This window comes from Hypanus sabinus, chromosome 1 (genome assembly GCF_030144855.1).
Source record: "Hypanus sabinus isolate sHypSab1 chromosome 1, sHypSab1.hap1, whole genome shotgun sequence".
Classification (NCBI taxonomy): Eukaryota; Metazoa; Chordata; class Chondrichthyes; order Myliobatiformes; family Dasyatidae; genus Hypanus; species Hypanus sabinus.
In genome coordinates this window covers 180,745,092-180,767,993 of record NC_082706.1, presented here as the reverse complement: position 1 = coordinate 180,767,993, position 22,902 = coordinate 180,745,092, and the positions used below count along the sequence as shown (strand labels likewise).

The following is a 22,902-nucleotide window of genomic DNA, read 5'->3' as shown; positions in this document are numbered from 1 at the left end:
GGCCAAATGGCCTAATTCTGCTCCGATATCTTGTGATCTAATAACAGGTACAGAATAAAATGTAGCAGTTATATAGAAACTACAATTCAGGTAGAGACTAAATTGCAAGATTATCATGAGCTAGATCGAGGTCCAGTGTCCATTTTATCGTACATGGGAGCTGTTCAATAATCTTATGACAGCGAGATAGAAGCTGATCATATGTGCTTTCAGGCTTCTGTATCTTCTGCCAGATGGGAGGGAAAAGAAGAGAGAATGGGTATAGTATTTGATGATGGTGTCTGCTTTACTGAGGCAGCAAGAAGTGTCCAGTTTGTGGAGGGGAGGCTAGTTTCTGTTCAGTTGTATGGAGAACATCAGTTCCACAAGAGATTGTAGTTCTGTTCCCAATTTTAAGAGAGGGCTCCATGTAGCATTTTTAAACTGTGGTGCCAGAACAGTTGCTTTGTCTAATGTTGATGGAAGTGGGAAAGAGTGGGAGAAAATGCTGAATGGCTTGTCGTTTGGCTAGAATTTGGAATATTCTCTAAGAGATGATGGTAGATCTTGGGAGGAACTTTGTTTACCTTTGCTAATAACAAATCAACACAAGTTGGCCAATTTGGTGTTGCCAGTTTTGATCATCTACAACCAACTGGAAGTTCCTTTTTACTCTGATTTAGTTCGTACTGAAAACATTGCAAGGGTAGTGGCTTGTCAATTATACTCATTTTTAATAGTTCTTTCAGAGAAATTTAGCATGTTTCTCTTTATAATTTAGTTTTCAACACAATGCTTATAATGAGTGCCATGGTTCGTCTAGACTGCAAGCTCTGGTTTAGGTAGATGCTTTGGAACAGTTATGCAAAGCAGAGCTCTCTGGGTTAAAATTCTTCTTTCCAAATAATCCCTTCAAGAATTTGATCTCAGGATGTGGACAATTTAAGCAGGACTATCATTTACAATCTGTCATTTTGCTGGATGATAGTTGGCTTTTAATCCTGCAGAACTACTGCAAATGATTTTGTGTAACTAACTGACTTGCTAGTACTTTGCAGTGCAAAGGTTGTTCACTCGGACCACCAGTCTATGCTTTCATTATGAACAGTTTGCCCTGCTTTGTTGCATCACAGCTCTTTTTATGATTTTTTTTCCCTCGTGATTTCCTAGCCTACCATTAATAACTACTGCACTAATTATCTCAACCATTTCACGTATTAGCATTTTAGACCATAAGACTTAGGAGCAGAATTAGGCCATTTGGCCCATTGAGTCTGTTCTGCCATTTCATCATGGCTGATTTATTATCTCTCTCAACCCCATTCTGCTGCCTTTTCCCTACAACCTTTGTGCCCTTGCTAATTAATCACCTAATAACCTATGTTTGAAATATACCCAATGACTTGGCCTCCATAGCTGTCTGTGGCAATAAATTCCACAGATTAATATCCTATGGCAAAAGAAACTACTCCTATCTAATTTTCTATAGCTTAATCACTCTGAGTAAGGAAGTTTTTTCTTTTAGATTGAAGATGTATACTGTATCTTCCATTTATGATTCCAAGTTTTGGGTGCTTCTTGGTTAAGGATCTTTCTAACTTTCAAGTACCTTCACAATTTTAAAGGTTTTTGACTAAGTGAATTTAAAGCTTTCAAACATTTTGAGGTTTATTTTAATTGTTCTTGATAATTGTGGTATCTCTGTTCCTATTAATAAAAAACACTTTTAATAATTCTTTGGCTTTTTTGTCATTTGGTAACCAGAAATAGATCACTGTTAGGTGTGAACTGACAAGCTTATATACAAGCATAATATACTTATCTGCTTCTGAATTACATTTCATAAAAAGCAAATTCAAGTTATTTATTTGCAGCTTTAATCCTTGCTGATGTACGTTGTCCCTTAATGACTTTTAGGAGATTTCTGGTGTGGGGTGAGATCACATGCAGGCTAGACTGGAACAGGACAAAGGGATTTCCTTCTGTAAAACACATTTGCCAAACCAATTAAGATTTTAAGGACACTGCAATGCTACATTCTAGAAATCTTTTAGAAATTGAACTCTTAAAATCTCAAGCTGTCTCCAGCAAAATTTGAAATCTTTTTTTGTTGGCTGTTAATCTATGCTACTATATCTGTAAAATATTGATTAATTGAATATTCATTCTATTGCTTTTTCTAAGATCTTGGTATGAAATGGCTGCTGTGCTTTCACTGCAAGATGGTTTCTGCAGGGAAAGAAAGTGAAAGGTGTGTTATATGCACTTGGTATGCACTGTCTTGATGACGTATATTGGTAATCTTACACAGGAAAGTAGAAATTTTGCCTTTGGGAATCTGATATGCTCAGGTAAATTCTTATATAATTTGTAGTTATGTTAACAGCTATTTGGCAATAACTGCAGTGACTAAAATGGGGAAAAAACCTGCATATCTGCTTTGCCTTCTAAACTTCACGTGGGGAAGGAGTGTTTTATCCTGTCGATTACTGCGTAGATTTACTCACCCAAAGTTGCCCTTGTAGAGCTGTGGCCATCTCTAAGCTCAATATTGCTCTCTGATCACTGCATTTTATGTCTGGTTGATCAGGACCGTAAATGTGCCATCAAGGCAAAATATAGTGATACTAACCTATTTCCTTGCCATCCTTCCCAAAAAGCAAAAAATCATGGGCAAGCCTAGCATCGAGATGTGTTTATTGTGGACAATGTAGTGATTAAACTAAAATTGAAACCACCTTTTCCTAATTATCTACCTTGATTATGGAGAGTATCATATGATTACTCATTGAAACCTGTCATATGGTGAAATGGTGATAGTGGATGTGGAGAGGATGTTTTGTATGATAGAGGCCAAGACCAGGGGACACAGCCTCAGAATAGACAGATGTCCTTTTAGAACGGAGATCAGAAGGAATTTCTTTAGCCAGAGTGTGGTGAGTTTGTGAAATTTTTTGCCGCAGGCAGCTATGAAAGCTTAAGTTTTTATGTACAGTATATTTAAGGCAGAGGTTGATAGATTTTTGATTGGTCAGGCTATGAAGGGATACAGGGAGAAGGCAGGAGATTGGGGCTGAGGAAAATTGGATCAGCCATGATGGAATGGTGGAGCAGACTCAATGGGTTAAATGGCTTAACACTGCTCCTATATCTTATGGTCTTATTACTTGAGTGTGGATCGATTGCCTTTAGTAAAGCAAAAGACCATTTTTATCATGGCACTGTTAGTAAGTAAAAACTGCAATGTTTCATTATCTCCAAACATCAACTACCCTTACCTGGTGTGTGTATGGATGTACTTGCTAGCATGGCTTTTTATGAATAGGGTCTTTAGTCCACCTTGTTTCACAGCCCAATGCATTGAGGAACTAGTACTGAAGGTTATTCAGTTTGATGTTTTATAACAAGTTGCACAGGGGCTTGATTAAAGTACTCAATCAGGAATAATTTTTGTACCAAAGAAGCCGGGTTTTGTATTGATGAAATCTTCAGTCAAATTTTCAAAAGATCTCTGCTGTTCTAGTAGAAGAGACTCCATCATATTTTGTACTGTAATATAATATCTCCTGCTCTTTCTCATAGAAACATAGAAAATAGGTGCAGGAGTAGGCCACTCTGCCCTTTGAGCCTGCACCACCATTCAGTATGATCATGGCTGATCATCCAACTCAGAACCCTGTACCTGTTGTCTCTCCATACTCCCGATCCCTTTAGCCACAAGGGCCATATCTAACTTCCTCTTAAATATAGCCAATGAACCGGCCTCAACTGTTTCCTGTGGCAGAGAATTCCACAGATTCACCACTCTGTGTGTGAAGAAGTTTTTCCTCATCTCGGTCCTAAAAGGCTTTCCTTTAAATGGAGCATGAATAATAAGATGGCAGAATTACAAGGGATAACTATATAACTGAAGAGCGAAATTTTGGGCAGGGCTCTAAAAGGAGAAGAAAAGGAAGCAAATTCCTAGTTTTGTTCATGAAAACACAACTGGTAGTATGAAGTAGAATACACAGAACTTTTGGAAAAATGAACATTTTTTTTAGCAGCAATGAGAGAGGTCATTTATCGATATGAAATGATGAATGATGGCCTCTGGTGAATGTGAGTTGGCAAAAATATAGCACCATAGCAAATGGGGAGAAAAGCTAATGCTAATGATTGCTGAGACTGAGCACCATCTGCCTCAAGATGGCTGAGAGTAATGGTATATCGTTAGTGGCCACTTTATTATGTACTTCCTTTACCCAGTAAGTTGGCCACTGGGTGTATGTCTGTGGTCTTCTGCTGATGTAACCCATCCCCTTGAAGCTTGAATGTATTGTGTATTCAGGTATGCTTTTGAGTTACTGTCACCTTTCTATCAGCTTGAACCAGCCTGGCCATTTTCCTCTGACCTCTCTCATTAAGAAGGCATTTTGACCCACGGAACTGCTGCTCACTTGATGCTTATTTTTTCGCACCATTCTCTGTGAAGTCTAGAGACTGTTGTGTGTGAAAATCCCAGGTGATCAGCAGTTTCTTGAACTACCCCATCTGACATCAACAATCCTTGCAAGGTCAAAGTCACAGATCACATTTCTTCCCCACTCTGATGTTTGGTCTGAACAACTGAACCTCTCGACCAATGATTAGTTGATTAGGATACTTTTTTAAAAAAAGGCTGCTTAGTGTGAATTCTTTGTCTTGGGATGCCAACTATTAGGACTTTCGAGAAAGGTGGTCTTATACTGTACCAGAGCTTGGTTTACGATAAAATATGCAATAGTACTAAAAAGTAATAAAAATTAGTCTTCCAAGAACATATCTTAGATTTTGGTTATTTTTGTGCAATATACAAGTTGTAGTTTCCCCCTTTAGATTGCGCTTTGAATGATTCAGTCATTGATTTTGAATGATTCATCATGCACAACCTTGCTTTTGGAGGTCAGTGAAATGTCTGCCCTGCATAGAAGTCCGTCCTTAATGTGGGGTGCATATCATTCTTTTCATAGGAAGAACCTGGGGCGGTGTGGTAGCAGAGCAGTTAACGTAATGCTGTTACAGCACCAGCAACCCAGGTTCAATTCTGACACTGTCCGTAAGAAGTTTGTACATTCTCCACGTGACCAAGTGGGTTTCCACCTGGTGCTCTGGTTTCCTCATTCCAACGTTGTGTGTATTAGTTGGTTACGAGTGTAATTGGGTGTTATGGGTTTGTTGGGACCTAAGGTTATGTTAACTGTGCTATATCTTTTTTTTAAAATACACATTTACTTGGCCTACTAAGGGACAACATCCGGGGACTTTTCTATAAGGTTTCCTACTGGAATTTATCATCATTATGAGACCACATACACTGTACTGGATTCCAGTGCAAGTTTAATTCCTTTCCTGTTAATATTAATAAACTGCACTGACTAAGAAATGAGCAATCCTGGAATATCACGAGCTTCATTAACTACAGATGTCTTCTTAATATACTGCTGGAACTGATGAAATTTTTTGTTTTCCTGGGATAGGTTGAGGCAAGTCCCCCCAAAATGAGTATTGGTCACACAGTGGGTGTTGAGTTTGGTTCTGGCAGCGTGGTGCAATCAGTAGACAGCAGAAAATTGATGATTTCAGCTTCTGGCCAGCACTCATCTGACTGCTGAGTGCCCTGGGGGCGTCCAGGTTAAAGAGTAACTAGCACAAGATAACATTTATCTACTGTTTAAGCTCAGTTTGCATTTCTTATTGAGTAGCTGTATCTGACAGGGGTAGTGGAAGTCATTGCAAAGGTGATAGTGACTTGGCAGAGGACTCCTGGCACAGCAATGGGTTGGGTTTTTCCAATTCTGCGCTGGATGTTTGGAACTGTTGTGGGATGTGTATGGACAGTGGTTGCCCGATGGTTGAAGGAGTGAAATTCTGAAGTAGCTTACAAGATGTGATCCAAGCAAGCTGCTTTGCTTTGGATGATGTTGAGCTTCTTAAGGAATTGTTGAAGTTCAACTCCTGGGCAAGAAAGGATTTGGCTGGTGCATTGTAGGTGATGAAAAGACTGAGAAGGCACCTGCCACAGAAATGCAAGTTTTGAGGTGTTTGAGCCCTAATGGTATTGATAATGGTTAAATGTCTTTGAGCAGGAGATGAAACTATTTTTGGTGATGGCACTTTTAAGAGGTGTGAGTGTTACTTGGCACTTGCCAGTCCAGGTTTGAACCTTGGCTGGGTTTTGTTGCAAGGTTTGCTTGTGTTGTTAATGCTTTCTCGAGGAGTTTGCAGTGTGCCAAGTGGTCCAGCAAGCTGGCCTTCATCGTGCAGTGTTGTGGAGAACTTCTAGAAGCTCTGTGGAGGAGGAATCTGCTCTGTGGTCTCTTCGGACGCCATCATTGCAGTTCCACCAGTGCTGGCCCAGCTGTGAATGGGGACAATGCAACCTTGAGCTGGGCCCTTTGGAGGAGTATTGCTCAGAAGCACGAAGATGAGCAAAGCTGTGCGGGGGACACCTAAGGGTCCATAACCATGGTTTGTTGATGGATTAGTGTTATCAATGCTTTAGTTGGAAATCCTAATGTTGTGTTATGTTTGTTTAGTTAGTGGGGCAGCATAGTAACAGGCCCAATCAACCTGCACCACCTAATAATACCATGTTACCAACCTCTGGAATGTGGACATGGAGGTAAGAATCAGATTCAGGTTTATTATCCGTCTTAGAAGACTTGAAATTTGTTCTGCAGTAGCAATGTTGTGCAAAAACGTTAAATTACTACAAATTATAAAATAAATAGTGCAGATGAGAAGTGAGTTAGTGTTTATGGTTCTTAGACTGTTCCTAAAGCTGATGTATTATAGTTTCTGTAGTCTGTTGTAATCCTATGCCTTGGGGCCTTCAAACCGGGCTGTGATGTAACTAGTCAGAATGCGCTCCGCCAGATATCTGTAGAAATTTGTAAGTCTTTTGGTGATTTGCCAAATGTCCGCCAACTCCTAACGAAATAGAACAGTTAGTGTGCTGCCTTCATGATTGCATTAGTGTGCTGGGCATGAAGCAGATCTTGGGAGATGATGACACCCAGCCACAGAGAGTGGGTCATATGAGGACAGTTCATTCATGGACAGGTGGTTGTTTTTCTGAAGCACAGATAATTTGACAACTGGCGTTCTAGCCAAAGCAACTTAGCATTTTGCAATCAAAACAGGAGATGCTGCCTGAAAAAGTTCAAGTCAGGCAACATCTAACCGGTGTTTTAGTTAGAAAATGAGACCTGAGAACCTCAGAATTTGTACCAGCAGGTTCAGGAACAGTTATTACCCCTCAGTCAAGCTCTTGAACCAATGGGGATAACTTCACTTGCCCCATCATTGAAATGTCCCTACAAGCAATGAACTCTTCAAGAGTCCTTGAAAGTAAGGACTTTTCTCATGTTCTTGATTATTTATTTCTGCATTTGTTCTCTTCTACACTCTGGTTGAATGCCTGTTGGATGGTCTTTCATTGGTTCTGTTATTCTATAAATTTGTGGATATGCCCACTAGAAAATGAATCTCAGGGTTGTATATGGTGACATACAGTAAATGTACTTGGATAATGAAATTTACTTTGAACTTTGAAAGAGCTGGGTATTCATCTCATGAAGAATTGGTCAATCTGCAACATCAACTCCAAATTTGATCTCCCTCTTATAGATGCTGTCTGATCCAATTACTGTATTTCAGAACTTTTCTGTTCTTATTTCAGATGTTCAATTTGTTTTATTTTGGTATTCCAGTATTGTGTAATAGGCTTAATGTATTGCTTAATTTGCAAATTCACCATCCAGCTCATGGTCTGATTTTACAAAGAATGTGTTCTTAGACCTTGAACTAGATATAGAATGGATAACAGGTGTGTCGTTTCTCCTCTTTCCCCTAGTTCAATCTAATGCTAGAAGCCACAAGAATGAGGCAGCCAGGCCTTCTGAGACTTGCCCAGATTTAACAGTATTGAACAAAAGTTTGTCACCTGCAGGCAGCTGTGAACTCACATTGCGATAGAAAATCTGGGTCAGTCTCTGTATAATTGATATTGTACATTTAAAGGGGAAAAAAGTTGATTTAAAGATTATCTACATATGAGGCCCACTGTCATTCCTGGCAAATTGACAGAACCCATCTACAAATTAAAGTCACCCCAATCCAAAGGAAAGCCCTATTGTTATTGCAGAAAATATCTGTATGCAACAGAAGTACCACAAACTTGTCAGATTGTATTGCCCTCTGCACCCATATTGAGCGACTCTTTACAGTTGGATGACCATCCAATGTAATTTTTTATCTATTTCCAGTAATTTTCATTTCATGATCTTTATGATGCTCACAATTATTAATAAAGCACAATGTAGATAATGAAAATCTGAACAAAAACAGGAATCTGAAACTGAAACAGGTCAGGCAGCAGTTGGGAAGAAACTAGTTAATATTTGAGGTCCCTGGCCTTCCATGAGAGAACAGCAATGGTCATTGTAACAGAAATATTTGTAATTTTTAGTGATGTTGTAATTGGAATATGTACAGCTGGGTACACAGGCAGGAGATGGATCTATCTTTCTTTCCTGAGTTTGCTGGTTTGTGCTTGTGGTAAGTTGCTCAATGCTTGTTTCTCTATTCTCTAAGTAACCTCCATAGATGAATTAGCAGCCTGTTGTTTGCCAGGTCAATTCTTCCAGGTCCAAGTCCACTAGTACTTTCCAGCAAATCCACTGTTTTCACCAAATCCACTTCGCTTAAACTTCCCAGCAAAGACTGCTCATAATAGTGATGAGCATTCAGCCTCCAAACGGCTTAACACCTTTTGAGTTAGCTTTAATCTCTCAAACCTTAGAATCCATTTTAGAGTTTGTTGGCGATGGTCAGGCCAGCGAATGGTCAGTCTCATTCGTTGTGAGACTGGATCTATTATGGGATCAGATAATCCACAATGCACTGACGAATCTGAAAGAGAGTTAAGTTTGTAGCCTACTGGTGATGTTGTTTAAGTACTCATCCAACTACTGTATCAGTCAGGTCTTTGTAACCCAGGTGGACTTGGTGCCCGAAAAGAACAAGCTCATTTAAAGTTAACTATGCATCTGAGGTATAGCTAGAAAAGAATAGTCCTTGGGGTTCTTGTCATTGAATCTCGATGCTGTGAAGTCTCCGAGTTGCAGGTCAAACACGGGTGAGGAAGCCTGTTGATAGCCATCCACTGATCTTCCTCAGTTTAGGTGGGTCCTGCAATGTGAAGGCATAGACTTTAAACTTGCATATTGCATGTCCCTCTAATTCTTGGTAAGCGTAACCACCATATGGTCCTTGAAAGGTATTGCCCATCTCCATACTGAGCACTCCTTTGATTGTTTTGAAAGGGTAATGATGTTAAGCAACTAGAGCAAATAAAGCTACTCATACTGTTGTTGTTCTGATCTGTGCCTTGTGGCGCAACAGGTGGCAACCTTGCTGTTTCTTTAGCATTTGTTTCTTTTTATGAGGCCAAGTTGCGAGCTCAACACTCAACCCAGCACGAATGGAAAGTGTGCAAGGAGCCAGCCAGATTCGAGCCCCGGACCACTCACCTTGAAGTCTGGTGTGGATGCTACTACACTATGGGCCGGCATTAGCATGGCAGATAAATGTGTTCCACAATCTGTAGCCTCCTGGCCTAACAAACCCATTCTTTTCAAAAGTCAAAGTAGAATTTATAGTGTGTGTGTGTGTGTGTGTATAAAATTACCATATTCAACCTTGAGATTCATTCTTGTGGGCATTTACAGAAAATTAAATACAATAGTTTACAAAAAATACATAAGGACTGAAACAATTTATTGCAAAAGGACAAAATTGAACAAATAAAAGAACACGAGTTGTAGCATTTTTGAAAGTGTATGTAGCTTGTGGAGGCAATTCAGAGCTGTGGTGAGTGAAGTTATCTACTCTGATTCAGGAGCCCGATAACTGTAGCATAATAACTTTTCCTGAACATAGTGTGGGACCTAAGGCTCCTGCACCTCTTGACCAATGGAGAGAACGTGCTCTGGATGCTTGGGGGCCTTAATCATGAGTTAGTAGCTTCTGTTGGATCTCTTTTTAATTTCTGATCCTTGGGGAGTCAAGAAGGTTGAGTAGCTTAATTCTAAGATTTCAGTTTATTTTGAGTATGTACAAACATACAAATAGTAAGTAAAGCTAAATAAAGACCTGAAAAATGATGCCAAGATAAGAGATAGACAGACAAAGAAATAATGAAGCAAAGAAGTCAAGATGGTGCCTCTGCGGAGGAAAAATCCCCGCCCCCCCCCCCCCCTTTATAGATAAAGTAAAGATTCTTTAAATAGGAATTAATTAGTTAATAGACTGCATAATTAAACCAATTGCATCATATGGGTAATGTGTTAATACTTAGCCAATGAGAAGGGTGATAAACTGTTAGTTTAGCTGCTATACTGCTTTCTGCCAGTGAGTGTGAAAAATACACGTTGTTTAAAAAGTACAAATCTTACATAAATAAGTATAATTTTAAAAAAAAGTAGTTTCCAATACTTCCTATAATCATTAAATCCTGAGACCAACTTTAGTTCGATAAGGACTGGATGAGCATGCTGAAGCGGGTCTGCCTCAGAACTGAATTGCTATCTTGGTGTTGCCACAAGACTGAGGTATATACATTTGCTACCATATTAGCAAGTGTGCGAATGGATAATTCATCTCTATCTACCTGGACTGCCCTCCTTATAGAAGACATCATTGACCAATCTGATTCCATTGGCTTTGTATGAGAATCGGGTTTTGACAACACTACATAAGCTAATGAGTTAAAGGAGAGGTGGAGTCTATGTTTCGCAGCAGTGTAGAATGCAGTACACAAGATGAATGTTTGCAGAAAAGAATGCGTTTAAAGACCAGAGTTAATACAAAATTCAGCACCTTAGGCAATAACTATAGGGTTATTTCTCTAGGAAAATGTACTGAATCAGAATCACGCTTAATATCACCAAATTATGTCATGAAATTTGTTGACTTTGTGGCAGCAGTACAATGCAGGGTACCTATAAAAGATGTGCATTAAATCAACCAATCACTTGAGTCTGTGATCATCATGCCTGATTGACAGGAGATGATTCTTAACCCAGCCTGGCTGCCATATCTACATTGCAACTGAAAAGCTGTCAACCTTTTTGAACAGTATGTATTCACTCATAACCTGCTGAAAGGCAGTAAGTTTGGATTTTCTCAGGAACACTTTGCCTTGAAATTATTCCAGTCTCTGTTTAGATAGGACTGAAAGGTGGAGTCTGCAGAAGCAAATGATTACCTTTGAAATTACAGTGGCATTTGTGGTCTCAAGAAAACTTTGTAGCGTTGAGTCTGCGGGAATGAAAGAGAAAACTGGACGTCAGAAAATGACTCTGGTTATTGCAGACCAAACCTCTTCGTGCTAGGATATAGCAGCAAGAGTTCCTTAGGGCAGTTTCCCGCACCCAGCCATCTTCAGGTGTTCCCTCTGTAGGGTTATTTCTGTAGGAAAATGCAGTGGTTAAATGAGAGCTCCAATTGCATACAGACTGTTAACGATTTGGCAGTTTCTTCATGGGAATGCCATCTTTAGAAGGGCTCCCAAAACTGCTAGACCAGTAGCTGTGCATACAAGAGAATGGCAATTTCTCCAAACTCAACCTATGTTAATGTGGAAATACAGTATTATGTTGCTGGATCAAAATGCTGGTATTTCTGCCTTGTAGGTTACAGTGGTTCATCAAATTGCTTTCTCAATTTTATACCTTTATCAAGAGCAGTAAATGCTGTTCTTTTCAGCAATTATTTTTTTAAAAAAATGATTGCAGCTGATAAGTGTAAAAAAAATTGTAATACATCTGAAGTTTTCACATGGTGGAAATGAACAGAAAACTGGTATTTAGTGCAAATATTTTTAGGGAGTGTTGCTGGTGTGTTTTTATACATGTAGAACATACGTTATGTTCTTAGGTTGACAAACAAGTATTGCAGGTTCTGTGCCTTGCGCAACATGCTGGCAGTTAATAGTTGCGTTAAAATCAACAAGCTTTTAATGTAAATATCCGAACCCAGTTGTTCTTTTGGAATATGTGGCATTGTTCTGAAAGTATTTGAAAATGAGTAAGCTGTTCTTTTTCCCCCCTTTACCCTCTGTTTCCAACTATAACCATGCACCATTTGTAAGTGGGAGGACAGTGGCCTTGATTCCAAGCTGTTACCATTGGATCTGCTGGGACTGCGAGGAGCTTTGCATTGGAGTTGCAGAAGGTTAGTTTAGCAATTAGAAAAATACCTACTACAGGTTGAATATCCCTTATCTGAAAATCTTCAAAATCCGAATTTTTTTTGAGCACTGGCATGACTTCACAAATGGAAAATTGCTCAAGGTGCTGGGAAGGTTCCCAGGTGATGTGTAGGTCTTGGTGCACCACAAACAGTTCTGAGAAGTGGTGTACGTGTAATGAACAGAAATTAATAAATTAATTCAGTAAATAAAAAGTAAGACAAAGACTGCTTACCAGTAGCGTACAAATTCAGAGTCAGAAATGATAGTGATCCCAGGCTATCTCATTATATGTTCCAAAATCTGAAATCTACAGCACTTCCAGCCCCAAGCATTTCAGATAAAGGGTACTCAATCTGTGATATATTGCATTATTTTCCCTTATAAAAATCAACATTATCTTTCCCCTGCAATTAAATAAGTAATCTGTCAGATAGAGATCCAAACATGAAAGGATGAATTGTGTAATCTAATTATTTCTGTGGATCCTTTACATGGTACAAGTGTCCAAAATGTGAAAATATTACCTAGCCAAATTACAGTTGGTCAAAATCCAGTGAATGTGTGTTTGTTCTTTTTCACAGTATAAAGGTTAAAGTGTTTAAGTGCAATGTAAACTTAAATAGACTTCAGAATTTAAAGGCTAGCATACATTTATTTGGAACGCATTAATGTTAGTTTGATTTGGTATGCTTGCTTTTGAGTCAGAAGATCATAAGTTCAATCCATACTTTGCAGTTATCAGCGGTGCTGTTGTGTGGAGCAAATGTTAATGCTGAGCTTGTGTTTGCTTACTCAAATTGACATAATAAATCCAATTGCACTATTTAGAGGGAAAAAAGACAGTGCAACTTTCAAGGTCCTTGCTGTTATCCCTTGAGTAACACAACCAAAATGCCTTAATTGTTCATTTATCCAAATTCATTTTGTTGGATTATTTTATTTGCAAATTGACGGCAAATATTTTGACATTGTTAGCTAGGTGAATGTTTATTGCCTTTTTAGACATGTCTTGGAGCTGATTGGCCTAGTTATTTGAGGGCATTTAAGAGTAAATGACAATACCACTGGCAGGACTGTAGGCATAAAAGAGAGGTTATGTGGACAACATGTTTCCTCCTGCAAAGCACATTACAGAAATAAACTCAAATATGACAACATGTGGTTGCTATTATTAGTTTCTTTCTGCAGATTCTCTTTAATGAAATTATTTGAAATTCCTTTGCTGCTATTGTGATATTGGCATTTTTGGTGTCTCTGGAATAATCATTTTACTAACCATGTCCTTGGTTTAGCTGTATGAAAATAGCAAATGCATTTAAAAAGTCTGCTGGGATGACCTGAGTATGTAACAAATGTCTTTTTCATTTTTGGTTATATATTTTATACATAGTTTCAGAATATGTAGATCCAAATGGAGTATGATATGGTAGTGCAGTACTTTACATTGCAGCAACGGGAATTGAACCCGGGTCGTCAGTAAGCTGTTTGTGCGTTCTCCACGTGACAGCATGGGCTTCTGAGTGCTTCCCACAGTTCAAAGACCACCAGTTGGTAGGTTTATTGGTTATCGCAAATTGTCCGGTGATTAGGCGCCGATTAAATCGCGGAATTGCTGGGCGGTGTGGCTTGAAGGGCAGAATAGGCCCTATAACACAATAAATATTTGAAGAAGGGTCTCTGCCCAAATATTCATTTCCATAGATGATCTCTGGCCTGAGTTCCTCCAGCATTTCGTGTGTGTTGCTACTAGCTTAGTTCGACCACTCTTAAACTGTTGGCATCAATGTACATAATTGCAACATTAATGTTAAGAGGTTTCACTTCGCCAATTATGCACTTGGCATTATATTACTATTGGTCCGGAATTAGTCAGGGGCTGCCCACCTGCTCAGGGGAAACTTCTCAGAAGTGGTCTCATTTTTGCTTTGCCATCTGAGGCAGGGCAATTTCTGTTGAGACTGGAGACGTGGCCACTTTTTCATATGGCTTGGAAAACGTATAATGTTTGGAGTTTCTGAGGCGCCACGTCTGGAAAATGTAACTGGATGTTTCATTCATATTTGTTTTTGTGGGGATTCAGAGAACAAGTGTTTATTATCGAATAGATTTCGTTAGATCATAGTTTTTTGGTATATTAGTATAATTGAGTATACGGCTTTAATTAAAAGTGTATTTTCTACGCAGTTTATTGTATGTGAGATATTTTTGCTGATGTCGGTGTAGTTTATATTGAATTGTGCTGAAAAGTCGTAACATCCTCGCGCTTTTGTGTCGCTGGCTTTCTTTTCCGAGTACGTTTGTTTCAGTTCACCTAACTACCCTACAGAAGTTGCAATATTGGCTGGCAACACAGTGGGGGAAGATCTGTAAAAACCTTATCAGAGGACTTGCTCCCCTTTATGCATGTTGTGGTTATATTTCTAACCGCGCAACAATAGCTTTCGGTTTTGGTCTGAATTATGCAAACTGAAACAAACACTCTCTCTCGATGGCCGCGCGGCTGTGTTAACTGCTTGATAGTTGGGGCAGGTTTTTATTGTACAGTGTAGCCCACGTCCTGCCGGAGACATTCATCGTGATGGATCTCCTATTTCGCAGCCTCTCCGCCACGCAGGGTCAGAAGGTTAGAGGTTGACTCGTGTGTAATTGAGGCAAATGACGATTTCGCGTTAATTGTACATTGTCTGAATTTGCAGGTGGAATATTAGCAGGGCTGCGAGCTGACTGCGCTGTAAGTTCCCACCGCCTCAATCCCACTTCTCCAGCCAATTCCTCTCCAAATGTTTCTTAGTCACATGACTCTGATGTGATTATTATGTTGTGCCGAGCAACTGATCATATGCTTGCAGAAAGCTACACCGCCAGGGGTAGAAATCATTCAGCTGCGTAGCAGGGAATAAATGCTTGTCCTCATTTAAATTCCAACTATTCCATCTGCGACTCAAATAATACTAAGTGCGCAACCCGGTTGTTAATTCATAGTAGCCCAGAAACGGTATAATTATGTTGATTCCGTTCTTTATGATCTCTCAAATCAAGGGCAGCGGCGACGCTCTTTTGGCCCAGAAAGTGTTAGAAACATAATGGTAATGAAGCCATCTTCTTTACCACCTTCCCCCCCTCCCCCCCCAAATAATTTAAAAACATTTTGGTGTGCTATTCTTTCATGCCCAGTTGAAAGATATCCCGTTGGTAGATTTAGTGTTGAAAATCTTAACATGAATGGTGTAGAGCAAAACAGTAGCACTGAATGCTTTCATAGTGAGAGTATATTTGAAAATATATGGAATTGCAGGTAAATTGGAGGAGTTCATGATCAGCTCTAAACGTCTCCACATTGATGGAATTTTTTAACGCTGCAGGGAAAAGAATCAACACTTATTTTCAAAGCATGTTGCTGAATTAAATTTGGATTTAGATTTTTTAATGTTGCATGCTAAATGCTCCTTTAGAACAAAAAGAGTTTGCAGTGATTTAAAAAATTCAAACTACAGTTTTAAACTTAATATCTTGAAAGATCAAAACATCAAAATAGAATATTCCTCAAAATAAATGTACAGTAAAGCTATTCGCAAAATTTAACAGTTAATAGCTTCATCAATTGTGATCGTTTCTGCGTTAGCCATATTGTGCACAAACCTTTTTTTTTGCTTTACATGTACATGCTTTCTGTCGCCTGCCTGGAACTCTTTGTCAAATCTCTTAGCGTCATTGGATATTTTTTATAGTGTACATTCATGCATGGTGGATACTTTTTATCAGTTTTTGTCTTGCTTTCCTAGTTTTTGTGTTCAAATACTTCATGTTCCAAAGCACCATACAACACAAAGTAATTTTTTCGATATGTTCTCTCTGGTGATGTTGGAAATGTGACTGCCTATATTCTCTATTTTTGAGGCCACATGTAATGATACTGTCATTATCCAGCATGCAAGTAAATGGCATGGGAATTACACAATTAGCCCTGGTGACTATATTGCCTTATGTGCTGGAACAAGTTTTAGGGTCATGATTTATATGCACCTATCCTCCACACTGTTTTAAACAGAGAGATTAGTTGAGTTTTACTGTAGAAAATTTTCTGCTGCTGTATCCTCTACTTTTAGATTTTTGTTTGAGCAAATGGATTTTGTCTGGTCGACTCCCCACACCTTCGCCAACGCATTAAGAACAAAATCAATTTCTTTATCTGGATGATAGATAAGTATTTAATGCAATACTCTGGCTTTTTGACAGGTTCCCCAGGAACCTTTACAACCACCTGTGAGGGATAAAGAGCCATCAGAGTTTCTTCCACATGATGGTTCTATCAGCAATCCAGCATCTCTCTGGTACTGCATTGAAATAATAATCTGGCTTATGAGATCCTCTTTGTGGGCTGTGGTTCAGTCTTTTGTCTTTGAATCTGTAGGTGAAATTCATAGGTACAATAAATTGAATCTGGGTTATGCTAAAAATAACATTTTCTAGCTTTGCCCATCACTATTGAACTGTGTTTTATTATCCATTTTCCTTTGAATTTGACACCCTGTAAACAATGATATTTTAATGTGTGATCTTTTTAAAAAAAAGATATTGTCAAGGTTTCACCACTGTCTGCTCCCTTCCTGATTTTTTTGATATAATGCCTGTACGTGCAAGCTCAAAAATGAAGTAATTTAAAATTGTCGTAAGCTCTTAGTTTGTAATCTTGTCGATAACAACTTTTCAATGTTCACTTTTGTACTTTTTTTAAAAAGGTGTGACCAGTTGTGTTCCTTCACCATTCTACCAGGCTGTCTTTTCTAGACATCCACCATCCTTTTGGAATGAGGAATTTTTTTTCTCAACTCTCTAAGCCTTTTTCCAACTAATTTAAATCCACATTTCCTCATCATTAATCTCTCCTTAGAGATAGAGTCCTTCCCATTTCCCCTCTCTAGATATCACATAATTTTGTACACCTTAAATCTCAACTCAGTTGCAAAAAAAATGATCAGTTTAGTCAGTCCCAACTATAATTTCACAGAACAGGGGACATCCTTTACAAATCTCCTCTCCATGCTTTGGTATTCTTATGTTCCTCTTGTGATGTGGTGATCAAAATTGCAATCAAAGGTCTTGCTGTGACTTAAATAGTGCTTTGTATAGGTTTAGTAAGACTTTCCTACTATCCACTTTGGCCCAGCTGACAGAAAGCAAAATTCATTTAAGCCCTTCAATTATTGAAGTCGTCCCAACCATTTTGTCCATAAGTACTTGACCTGCTCCCTTCAGACTTCCCTGGATGTGTGGTCCAAGATGCTGCTGTTCCTCTCCACTTAATTTCCTTTTGTTTACCAGGAAGTCCCTCCCCTGCTGTCTTTGCCCTCCTGAAATGCAAAACCACACAGTTCTCCGGGTTGAACTATGTTCTCTCTCACCAAGTTCCTCAAAAGACAATCTTACCAAATCTTGACTAATTGAGGGATTCTTCCCTTGCCTGACAAATGTAGTTTGACTCTTTTCCTGGGGAAACGTGCTAATTATGGAGAAAAGAGGAACTTGTGCTTTTATAGGTCATTGAATGTCCTTTAGGATGATTTTTGAAGTATAATCATGGTATTTCATAGGCCAGGTTCTTTCCTCATAACACAAAAATGCATGATGTTAATTTGATTTGATGATTTTGTCTCTTTTTCTTCCACTAAACAAAATGCTTTTAGATATTTTTTACACTCTATTTCTTCTCCCCCCCCCCCCACCCGAATAAGAAGATAGGATTTCATTTTATTGGAAACTGGAAATGCTGTTTATCTGATCTTGCTGTCAGTATTAAACCCTGAGGGCATAGCTTGCATAGATTGAAAATAAGATTTGGACCCTCAAGACTGCTCTGGGGTATGTTGGAACAGCGCAAGACCATAGACAGAGGGGTCAGAGTGGGAGCAAGATGGAGAATTAAAGTGACAGACAGTTGAAAGCTCAGTTACCTTTGCAGATTGAATGTGGTGTTCTACAAAGTAGTCACTCAGTCTCCCTTTGGTTTTTTCAGTGTAGTTGAGACCAGGTCACTAACTCTGACCCTGTGATTTTTGGTCTCCGAGGCTGACATGAGAACATCCTTCAGGAGGGTGAACCCATTGAGGGCATTTGGCCTAGACGGGGTACCTGGCCAGGTACTAAAGACCAGTGCTGATCATCTGGCTGGAGTATTCACCAATATCTTTAACCAGTGATCCCCAACCATCAGGCCGCAAAGTGTGTGCTACCGGGCTGCGAGGAAATGATATGATTTGGTGATAAACGATATGAGTCAGTTCCACATTTCCTCATTCCCTGTCACACCCACTGTTGAACATGAATGCACACAAGGTCATTAACCATGCAAGGTCATCAGTCGCCTAAACGCAGAGATACCCTCGTGGCAGGGATCACTGGTTGGCCTCTGGTAACCGGCAGCCTCGCGCGGCTGGCGGGAAGTACCATTGGTACTGGCCTGGAGCGCGGACAGATGGGCGCCGCCTCTGAACCTGTTTAGGACACCGAATGTTCGTGGGGAACCCGATGCTAAAATATTCGCAGACGAACTAATTCGGGCTCAGGGTTTCGTAAGGAGCAGAGCAGCTGCCTCGTTGCGATCTACTGAAAGTCATCCCTCGAGCCAAACTTTTGTCTGCCAATAGATCCTACGGGGGGGGGGGGGGGGGGGGGGGGTGCGCAGGCACATGCCCTGTCATTCTCCTTGCTCGGTCGGACACTCTCTGCACTGCGACCGCCGCGGCCCCAGTATGGGGACCTTCTCCCCTTGTCTTGTCCTCTCACTGGTGTGTTGCAATGTTCATACGAGGAAAATATGTGCTATGTGTTTAATATCCAAACATTACTTAGAATGTTATGATGCTATTGACTTATAAATGATTTATAATTGACTTACCACTATTCATGCAAGGAAAATATACACTGTGTTTAATATTAAATTTGTTAGATAAACCCTTTTAGAAATGAAATTGAGTGTATTAGTCATTCATAAATGATTTATAGTTGACTTATCACCTATATTCCGGCCGTGATTAACACCTCCCTCCACCCCTGTTGGCCGGTCCACAAGAATATTGTCAATATTAAACCGGTCCGCGGTGCGAGAAAGGTTGGTGACCCCCGTCTTCATCTATAACCTCTCGCTTCAGCAGTGTGAGGTACCCACCTGCTTCAAGCAGGCTTCACTTGTACTGATGCCTAAGAAGAATGTGGTAACTTACCTCAAAGACTAACCTTGTGATGAAGTGCATTGAGAGGTTGGTGATGAAGCATATCAAACTCCTGCTTCAGAAACGACTTGAATCTGCTCCAATTTGCCTACCCTCACAACAGGTCAATAGCAAATTTCATTTCATTGGCTCGTCACTGAATCTTGGAACATCTTGACAGCTAAGATAGTTACATCCATCAGGATGCTTTCCATTGACTACATCTCAGCATTCAGTACCATCATCCTCTCAAAACTAATCAATGAGCTTCAAGTCCTAGGCCTCAATACCTCCTTGTTGAAAATGTTGTTTTTCTCTTTTCCCTGCCCACCCCCACACCCCCAAACAAGAATGATAAGAGAACAAGTTAGGATTATTAAACAAGTGACCATAAAAATGTTTATTTTAAATTCTATTGATATTCAGTGTAATTCACTTGAAAAATAGTTACATTTTCAAAATGACTTTAAATATTTCACCGATGCTGGGACATTTGTGAAGTTTGGTAAGGGAATACAACGGTCTCTTGTGACCAAGTTTGAAAGGCAGCTGCTGACTTGGAAGTTTGGGTGATGTCCAGCTCAGCAAAATGTTTGCAGATGTTTCGGCTCCAATCGAGAAGCCATCATAAGTGCACAGTTGAGGGTGTTGTCTCAGATTGTCGGCTTGTATACTCCTGCGAGGTCCGAATTGGTATTGATTAGGCGTCGCGATGTGGTTGGCTGGTTCAAAACACTGAACAGTTTAGTAGTAGAAGATTCTGATTGGCGAGCTTAGAGGAAAGTCCATTGGGAGTGTTTGCTTTGCTGTCCAGATTTTAAGATTATTGGTGATTTGTTGACGTCGTTTCTCTTTTCTCTGTAAGGGTTCATATTCTGGATCTGCATCGATAGGTTTGATGCAACCTTCTATTGAGAACCATGCTTAGAGGAATTGACCTCCCTCAAAGCTAACCAACCAGATCACAGGGTTTAATCACTATCCGTTCGGATGCCAGAGAGTATATCAGCCGGCACTGGGACGTTTACTGCTGTGAGAGAGGACTGAAGATGTGTGATCCAAAAGCTGGCACCTCAAGAATGGCATTCCCTGTGCAGTGCCCTGTGCAGTACAGTGGTAGGTCAGGTGCTGTAATAGTTGAAGTAGGTGCAAAACAAACATCTAACTCGAGAAGCAAGAACTCTACTGGAATGCTAAGGCTGACACTCTGAAGGCACAGTTGTGATTGAATTGGGAATTCAGTTGTGCTTGCATTTAATTTGCCTTTCTAATGTCCATCTCATTGAGGAGTACTATGGTTTTTATCATCTTTCTTTGTTTTGAGGGTTCTTCATCTGTTCCAGAGTGAGCACAGCAGAGGACTATCTGGATGTAACTGATTTCGTTGGATCGTGCTCTGTGATCCATTTGGTTTATGGACACTTGGGTGCCAGATGGAAACCACCTCATGCTGGCATGGCTATTAATCATTTATTTCCATTATCTTTGTTTTTTCTGTTTGCTGCTTTTTCATTTATTCTTTATGGCATTTTTCACATTCACCCTTCAGTTTATGCTTGTACACATTACCTACTTCAAACCATATTACTTTAGCACCCTCCTCTCTGCCCCACATCTTTTCTCTTTCCGTATTTTTCTCTGGTCCCTGTAACCTTTTTTCCCTCTTCTTCTGGTCCCCGCCTCCTTTTTTTTTAGAAACTCCCTCTGGTTCTTGCCTTGTTTTTGCCTAATACACGTGCACTCATATCCTTTTCACAAGATTATTGACTCATTTTACAAATACTCCCTATTTTGATTTCTGTTATCAGTTCATCACCGGATATTTTTTCCAGAAGAAATGTTCTGATGCATTTTCTCCCTTCCTCTTCCAACTCAGTTTGGAATTTTAATTTGCAATTTGATTTATCCTTTATTTTTCGTAACATTATCTGAGGAATGGGAACTGTCTTGCAAGTTAGAAAATAGATAGTATAGGCCCTTTGGTCCACAATGTTGAGCCGACACTTAAACCCTGCCACCCATATAACCTTAAATTCCTCCATATACCTGACGTAGTCTCTTAAATTTCACTAGTGTATCTGCGTCCACCACTGACTCAGGCAGTGCATTCCACACACCAGCCCTCTCTGAGTAAAAAACCTTCCTCTAATATCTCCCTTGAACTTTCCACCCCTTAAAATCATGTCCTCTTGTATTGAGCAGTGGTGCCCTGGGGAAGGGGCACTGGCTGTCAACTCTATCTATTCCTCTTAATACCTTGTATACCTCTATCATGTCTCCTCTCATCCTATTCTCCAAAGAGTAAAGCCCTAGCTCCCTTAATCTCTGGTCATAATCCATACTCTCTAAACCAGGCAGCATCCTGGTAAATCTCCTCTGTACCCTTTCCAATGCTTCCACATCCTTCCTATAGTGCGACAACCAGAACTGGACACAGTACTCCAAGTGTGGCCTAACTAAAGTTTTATAGAGCTGTGTCATTACATCGCAACTCTTAAATTCTATCCCTCGACTATGAAAGCTAACACCCCATAAGCTTTCTTAACTACCCTATCTACCTGTGAGGCAACTTTCAGGGATCTGTGGACATGTACCTCCAGATCCCTCTGCTCCTCCACACTACCAAGTATCCTGACATTTACTTTGGAGGAGAAGATGGTGGCGTGACGCAGTGCGCGCGGCCTCTCTGGAGAATGGATATCTGTCACGTGTAAAGTAGGGATCCGTGCTCAATCCTGATTTGGAGGCAGACGTGAGAGCGTGGAGAAACATCTGGAGAAACTTCTGAAATGCCTGCTTCGGTGCCTCTGGGACCTCAGCTTTGCTTGTTTCTGCGGCTGGGACGAGGTCGAAGGCGATCGGGAGGCTTGAAGTTTTCGGACGGACTCAAGAGTCTGCTGTTGTTGGGTGCTTCCGAGGCATTGTCAGTGTCTGGAAGTTTATGGCAGGGAGAGTTTCTCCCGTTTGCTGCCTGATATCGGGACGATTGGAGTTGATCGAGACTTCAGACTTTTAAACCGCGTCCATGGTCTGCATTGATCGAATTACGGTATTGTTCTGCACTGCTGTAACTATATGCTATAATTATGTGGTTTTGTCAGTGTGAGTCTTGGTTTGTCCTTTTTATTATTTTGTGTTATCACTCTGGAGGAACAATGTATCATTTCTTAATGCATGCATACATTTCTAAATGAGAGTAAATGAGGATTGAGTGTCCTCATAATCTAATCTAAATCTAATTTACTGCGCACTCTGCCTTGGAGTTTGTCCTTCTAAAGTGTACCACTTCACACTTCTCCGGGTTGAACTCCATCTGCCACTGCTCAGCCCACTTCTGCATCCTATCAATGTCTCATCAATCTTTGACAATCCTCTCCACTATTTACAACACCACTAACCTTTGTGTCGTCTGCAAACTTGCCAACCCACCCTTCTACC

The 22,902-nt window shown here is 40.0% G+C and overlaps 1 protein-coding gene across 11 annotated transcripts in view; it reads left to right on the top strand.

The window, feature by feature from the left end:
- The window catches only part of ncoa2 (nuclear receptor coactivator 2), a 312,874-nt gene that overhangs the window by 21,575 nt on the left and 268,397 nt on the right, over nucleotides 1-22,902 (top strand). The window contains exon 2 of one of the 11 annotated variants that reach the window (XM_059982685.1): nucleotides 12,155-12,237. The exons of the other annotated variants lie outside the window; for them this stretch is intronic. The gene's annotated coding sequence lies outside the window, so the exon portion shown is untranslated. The remainder of the gene's footprint in view (nucleotides 1-12,154; nucleotides 12,238-22,902) is intronic. 11 annotated transcript variants of the gene reach the window in all.